The sequence below is a fragment of the Dipodomys ordii genome, unplaced genomic scaffold (assembly GCF_000151885.1).
Source record: "Dipodomys ordii isolate 6190 unplaced genomic scaffold, Dord_2.0 Scaffold88, whole genome shotgun sequence".
In the NCBI taxonomy this organism is placed as follows: Eukaryota; Metazoa; Chordata; class Mammalia; order Rodentia; family Heteromyidae; genus Dipodomys; species Dipodomys ordii.
Genome location: NW_012267304.1, coordinates 5045884 through 5053107, shown reverse-complemented (window position 1 = coordinate 5053107; position 7224 = coordinate 5045884).

Sequence of the window (7224 nt, the reverse complement as noted above, 5' to 3'; positions counted from 1 at the left end):
TCCTCCTCCTCCTCCTCCTCCTCCTCCTCCTCCTTCTCCTTCTTATTCTCCTTTTTGCATCATGACTGTCTAGGAGTGATATAGCTATAAGAGGATGACAAGGTCAGTGGAAAGCTCCCACTAATCTTCCTTTTCACTCCATTGATAAAGATTTGTTTTAAAATAAGCAACACAGTTGGTAATTACAATGTATTATTTTAACCCTTTCATCACAAGATTTATCTCCCTAACATGGTAGCAAATAATTCCAGGAAATAACAATACCAAAAATATTAATATACTAAACGTACTCATCACTTATAAAAAGACCTGTCCCCACTAGTTGAGAAAAATATAATAGGAGGTAGATATTACCTGGGTTCTAACCTTGGGCTTTCCACTTACTACCTAACCCACTTCCTGCTTTACTTGTATTAGATTTGATAGAAAGGCATAAATCCTAAACTCTCCCTGCTTCACCAGAATATCTTCAAGATAAATAGGATCACACACAGCAATATAATTGACCTATCATCTCAAAAGGTGATTGCCACCACTCCTTGTTACAATTATAGAAAAATCAGGCTTTAAGGGAAATTATATGAAGCACAGATGTAGCTACATACTAAGAAAAGAAATAAAAGCTTTTGTGGAAGAACCAAAACATTTTTGAGGGCTGGGAAGGTGGCTCAGTGGTACAACGCTTGCCTTGCATGCATGAGGCCCTGGGTTCGATTCCTCAGCACCACATAAGCAAAAAGAAAAAAGCCGGAAGTGGCGCTATGGCTCAAGTGGTAGAGCACTAGCCTTGAGCTGAAGAGCTGAAGGACAGCGGCCAGGCCCAGAGTTCAGGCCCCACAACTGGACCAAAAAAAAAACATTTTTGATTTGAGATAAGTGACTTTATTTTCTTTTTTGTCAGTTGTAGAGCTTGAACTCAGGGCTTGGACATTGTCTCTGAGCTTTTTTGCTTAAGATTTACACTCTACCACTTTGAGCCACACTTCTGTTTTTCTGGTGGTTAATTGGAGTTGAGTCTCATGGGGACTTTTCAGCCTGAGCTGGCTTCGAGCTGCGATCGTCAGATCTCAGCCTCTTCAGTAGCTAGGATTATAGGCATGCGACCCCAGCACCTGGCTGTAAGTGACTTTAAACAGACACTGAAATTATTAAATGTTTTGTTTATAAGCTAGAATGCCCAAGCCAAATTGAAGGAAAAGTTCAGGTCTGATGAATTATTCCTCAAGCTTCCAAATGTAAACGTTCTCTTAATTCCATTAATTGATTATTATAGGCGGAAGGGTTTCTTGGCTTACACTCTTAAGCTACCACTTTGTCATCAGAAACTCAAATTAGTATCTTTTGGCTATTTAAATCATGAAGCAGTCAGCCAGTTGTCTTTTTTCCAGGGGTTCCAAGAAAAGTCTGTGGTTAAATGTCATGGCTCACACAGAGCCAAAAACTTGCTGTGACATACTGGGCAACATAGAGAACTCTTGAGGACTTGCCCTGTCATTGACATTGCCTAGGAATGCCTGGCTGGGAAGGAACATCCTGTGATTGAAAGTACAGTATCCTCCTTATCTGTGGGAGGTACATTTGAAGACCCAGACTGAGCTCTATATATACTATGTTTCTTCCCATTCATACTTAGACATATTTTAATAATTTTTGCATCTGAACTAGGCATTTATCAGTCACAGTGATGATGACTTTTACAGTTGAAGGTATAACAGCAAAGCCAGCACAAATTTCCTTTTACTTCTTCATGATTTCATAAATAAAAGATTCATTCTTATCACAAATCTCAGCAATTTTGGTGTATCTTTTTTTCTTTCAGCATATATTTCCTTTTGATTATTTCAAAAATGCTTACCTTTTCATTTAAAGGAAGTACTTAAGAGGTTGTGCTTAGTATATTCAAATTGTTGCATATCACTAACTCTTGTACTTTGGGGCCATTGGTGAGTGATTAAACACAAGTACTTGATACTAGCACCGATACCAGGCCTTTCAATCGGATTACTGAGATAACTACTTAATAATGAATAGGTGAGTACTGTATATAGTATGGACACTGTGTATCAGGCAGGACTGCTACCTGATTTCATCATTTTAATCAGCATTGTACACAATTTAAAACATTGAGATTGATCATAGGTGATAAACTGCACAAAACAACATCACAGACTGCAGGAGAGGGGACTGTTGAGCAAGACCCCTTAATTGGGTTCAGCTAGCAAAAAACAAATCACTCTTTTGGATTTGAGCAATTAGTCTCTGAATTCCTTTCTAGCTTGAATGTTCTTTCAAAACAACTGGGAAGATTAGTGTGAAAGAACTGGTCTTACCAATTTTGAACCCATTTTCTCTTTTCTGTCTAGACCACAAAAGAGTAACGAAGGAATCATTCCACTGAATAGAGACATAAACATTCATTCCACACTAAGCCCGCCACAGATGTATGGAAGTTGGAAGCCTCAGAGTCTTCCTGAGGAAGATTTTTTCGTATGGGCTGTTGTTTCAATAACATGTATTGAGGGTTGTTTCAATAACATGTATTGAGAGCTTCTAAGTTTCCAAGACTATGTAAAACCAGATATGTTATTGCCAAAATTCCACAGAAACCATATTGAGGAAACATTAGGATACTTAAATGTATATCCTTTGTTTTTGCTGAGGTTGAATGTTGGAAGAAATATTTTCAGCCCCCGATGCTAAAACTACATTAACATAAAAATAAATTATGAGCTTTGTCTACTGAATGGGTATTTGAATAACTAAGTACATTAACATATTGAACTTGAAGTTCAATATGGGTTCAAATCTTTGCCAAGGATGAGTTCTTTTAACCCCAGGTAAGTGACTTAATCTCTCAGAGCCCTTTTCTTCATCCATGATATGTTATTCTCAGTATCCTTCCACCTCAGAGGGAGGTAGAGAGGACCAATGAAGTACTATGGATAGAAAGTCAGTAGCACCTTATCTGGCAAATAAGCCCATCAGTAACTTTAAGGATTTCCCCTCTTCGATTCTAAATATTCATGTTTTAACCCTAAAATAGAAATCAAGACTACCCCCCCAGTAGGTCAAGTGGGACAATTCCTATTGAATATCTTTCATGTCTGTAGCCTCAGGTGGAACTGACATCCTACCCTGCCACCATATATCTGGCATGTTATTAGGAATCACATCCTTTCCTTCAGGGAAGGGAGAAGAAAAGTAAGGGGGGGAATGCCCAACATTTGCTACATGTGTGATTGATTTTGAGATGTGGGCAAGCTGGCAGTTTGTAGTTGCTCCTTTCCTGAATGGTAATTCTGTCAGAAATCAATATGCTGAAAGGAGTTTTGGAAAGCTTGCTTGGGAACCCCAGGAGGATTCTGACAGCCATTGGCTACATCCATGCCAGCCCTTGGCAAGCCATTTATGTTACCCTGTTACTCCATTTGAAAGGTGTCCATTCCAGTTGCTATGTCCTCTCTGTTACATGCAAGGAGAAATGTATCATGGGGTGGCTGTGAGGTTGGATCCATGGCCCCCAAAATGGAGTCAGATGGGAGGAGGCAGATGCTGTTTGACTTGAAATTACTAAAAGGTACTGATAATAACATACCCTCACAAGAATCAAGTAAGTATTTATTTTTAGAGGTCATGGGGCTTGAACTCTAGGCCTGGGCCCTGTCCCTCAACTCTTCAGCTCAAGGTGAGCACTCTACCACTTGAGCCACAGTGCCACTTCCAATTTTCTGGTGGTTAACTGGAGATAAGAGTCTCACAGACTTCCTGTCTGGGCTGGCTTTGATCTGATATCCTCAGATTTCAGTTGAGCCACCACTGTCCAGTGGGTCAAGTAACTTTGTATCTCTTCTGAGAAATCTTGGGAAGGACCATGGCAATAACAATCAGTTTCCAAATTTACATTTGGGTAGAATCTATCTACACGCATTATGAACAATAATAGTATAATAACAAAATAACAATTCTCATTTACTCAGTAGTTATGTGCTGTTATTCCAACCCTGTGAGGAAACTGAGAATAAAAAGAGGAGGCCATGGTGAGAGAGAGACAGAGACAGAGACAGAGAGAGAGAGAGATGAGGGGAAGGCCTCAATGGTAATGAGAAGGGCAACTTTCCAAGCCAAATCCATCTAAGTTCAGTGTGTTTAGGTCAACTCACACCACCCTGATTCTTGTCCAGTTTCATATGACTTGTGGCTTGTTCTTACAAGATGCAGGACTAGGTGTGGAGGACCAGATTGTGGATAGAATAGTCTTTCTTTTTGGGAACTGGAGTAAAAAGGCAAGCAGGTCATAGGGAGTTTGAGCAGGATTTCAGCCTGTTTATTTGATTCATCTTGAGCACAATTTAGACCTCTTTCTACTCTGAAAGATGGGTAAGGTTTTAAACTTGCTGCTTCAAATCAGCAAGTATTAAGCTCTTTCAATGACTCATTTGACATACCTGGCATCTGCTTTCAAAGCACATGGGAATTGAATAGTTTAAGAGCAGTTCTCACATGGATAGTGTTCTCCAGATTTTGATGGATTTGTTTCTTAGGAAACAGAGGGAGAAAGAAGAGATAAATTATGAGATAGGAATACCCATTTTGCCTTTGGAATGGCTCCCAACATAAAAATCACATATACAATCAGGGGTTCAAAATAAATATTTTACACTCACTGTTAGTTCACCCCCATGCATCCCAGCCACTTTCTAGAGCCTTGTCCACCTTACACCAGTCTCTGACAGAGCCTTAAGTTTAGTGCTACTTCCTGCCACCTTCTTCCACCTCTTTTCTTTCTCAGTTCTCCATCTGTTTTGTCCTCCAAATTTGGTCTCCAGACACCCACCTTCCCCTGTAAGGGATGCACAGCATGGCCATCAGTCCATAGTACAATTACAGATGTTGTTTCTTTCCATACTTGCTATTTATTTTAATCTGCCTTAGAACACCTTGCAGAAACTCTATCATAAAAGGTGCAATTTGTCATCGAGGCAGGTGATTGCATGAAACTCAGGTGGAGAATTTCTACTTTCTCCTTTTGAGTGCACCATCTTTGACAGTCTGTTGCCTATGACTTCTCCAGTTCCTCCAATATTGTACAGCATAATTTAGTATGATCTTAATAATTATCATGAAAGTGAGGAAATAACTATAATAAACTATGATTGCACTTTTTAAAAGTAGTCTTGCTATATAGCCCAGGCTGATTTTGAACTTTATATCTTCCTGCTTGAGTCTTTAGAGTGCTAAGGTTACAAGCCTGAGACACAATACCAGGTATAATTGGACTCAAATAAGGCAAATATAACTGTTTATATGACTGAGGTGTAGATCACTTACCTAGCTAGCATGTGCAAAACCCTGGGTTCTATCCTTCACACCCCTGCCCCCCAAAAGCAAATACACATGGATAAAAGGTACATGTGACCTCTATTTACCATTTTTTTTACAATTACTTGTAATGTATAACTTTCAAATAAAAAGCTTAAAGCAACTAAAATATATTGGTATATAGGATTTTGTCTGAAATTTCTTGGTTTTTTTGGGGGGGGGATCCAGTCGTGGGGCCTGAACTCTGGGCCTGGCCGCTGTCCCTCAGCTCTTCAGCTCAAGGCTAGCGCTCTACCACTTGAGCCACAGCACCACTTCCGGTTTTTTTCTTTTTGCTTATGTGGTGCTGAGGAATCGAACCCAGGGCCTCAGGCATGCAAGGTAAGCACTCTACCATTGAGCCACCTTCCCAGCCCATGTCTGAAATTTCTAATTGAAAGATACCAACAGATAACTGGGTTCCAAATGAAAAGGTTAAATGAAATGATTGTGATGACATTGGCCCAACTGTATGCATATTTCAAAACTCAAGATGTGTGCGTCTTTAAAACTGATAAATTTAATTATATGTAATTTGTACTTCAGAAACTGACTTGTAACCACTCTGTTTTAGCAATTTCAAATAAAAATAATAAAATGAAATTGAAAAAAGAAACAATTGTGAGTGCAGAAGTCATCCTCTAGTGAGTATTCAATTGTTTTCATACAGCAAAAAGAAAAAGCAAAAACAGCCCAAATAATATACAATTTATTTCTTGTAGCACTGTGCTTTTTTTCTTTTACTTTCTTTTCTGGTAGTGCTGGGTGTTGAACCCAGGCCATAACACATGATAGGCAAGTACTCTTCTATTGAGCTGTACCCTTCACCCTGACCCTGGGCATTGTTTATTTTTTGATTTGCATTCTGTATTTTTCCCCTTTCATCTGAGTCCCTGCAATCACTGAAGTTTATTTTAACTACATTATATGGTCTGATTTGGGTGGGATTGGTTATGTTGGACTACACAAAAGGGCACTCCCAAAATTTTGAATTTTAGGAAAAAGTACTTACCAGCATTCTAAGGCTATTTGTATCTTCTGGGCCTCTACCCTTCCATTTGGCCTCTCTTTTCTTTTCCGTATCTGCCATATCATCCTAAAATTAGATTTCATCCTGCTTTCTATAGGAGACAAATCATGCTTGTCTGAAAAGGAAAACATCCCTGGAAAGATTAGACTCTGACTAATTCTCATTTCCAGTATCTAAAGGCAGAGGATTAGATTAAGAAATGAATAACATAATACTGTGCTCCAAATTATACTCCATGAGATCTCTTAATATATGGCATTTTTAATGGAGGTTGGCCTAGGTGGTTTTTAGAAGTAAATATTGACTACCATGTTGGCCACAGGCCCTGAAAACATAGGAAGAGGACAAAAGGAGTCATTTAGATTTAGGGCAGATAAATAACTTCCAGTTTTTCTCTCTTGTTCTGAACTAAACATTCTGATTCATAAATTTCACACTGATGTGTATGTTTGTGCAACCTAGGGATGAGCTGGGCAAATATACTGTTTCATTGTAGCTAGCATGTATGGGTGAAGAGTCAAATGTTTAGAATTAAGCAAGATAAGCCTGATTTCTCACTTCTTTCTTTCAGACACTCTTCTAACATGTCTCATTGCTCCATCTTCTCATATCTAAGCTCATTTTCCCACAGTCTCTCCTTCCATTTCTCCTTCTCCTTGGCCCAGAGAATTACATTTACTTTTTTGGGTGCTGGGATTGGAGCATGAACTCTGGGCCTTATATTCAGCACTTAGCTTTCCCTGCTCAAGGTTGGTTTTCTACCACTTGAGGCACACCTCCACTTTTGGCATTTTGCTGATTCATGGGAGATACGAGTCTTCTGGATTTGTCTTCTG